Raw genomic sequence first — 671 nt, forward strand, 5'->3', positions numbered from 1 at the left:
GGTTTTGGAAGAAATTGCAAAATTTGAGATGGTTAAACATGTCTCACAATAATCTCAATGGTGCAATTCCTGATATACCATTAAAGCTTCCTTATGGACCATCTATAATTCTGAATTCAAATCAATTTGGAGGAGCACTTCCACCATTTTTGCTACAAGCTTCTGGGTTGTTCCTCTCTCAAAATACAATTTCTGATTTGCATTCTTTTTTGTGTAACCAAATCATTGCTTCGAATTTGGCAACTTTAGATTTATCAAACAATCACATAACAGCACAAATTCCTGATTGTTGGCAATCTTTACACCAATTACTATTTCTTGATTTGAGCGAGAATAAGTTGTCTGAGAATATTCCCATCTCCATGGGGAAACTTGCTAAATTAGAAGCAATTGAGAATCTTGAACATGCAAGGGAATCACTTCTCTGAAAATTTTCCAATTCAACTTTGTTATTTAAGGCGTATTCAATTGTTGAATCTCTCCAGGAATAAATTATCAAAAGCAATTCCAACCTGCTTAAAGAATTTTACAGCCATGTCTCAAAAGAGCATCAACATAACTGAAATTCAAAGCCTTATGTATGGGTACAATATTACTTATAGCGAAATCTACGGTTCCTCCGTGTCTTTTGACTACAGGCTTGACATAACGTTGGTGTGGAAAGGTGTGGA

This window comes from Vigna umbellata, chromosome 4 (assembly GCF_029865625.1).
Source record: "Vigna umbellata cultivar VRB3 chromosome 4, Vumbellata_1.0, whole genome shotgun sequence".
NCBI lineage: Eukaryota > Viridiplantae > Streptophyta > Magnoliopsida > Fabales > Fabaceae > Vigna > Vigna umbellata.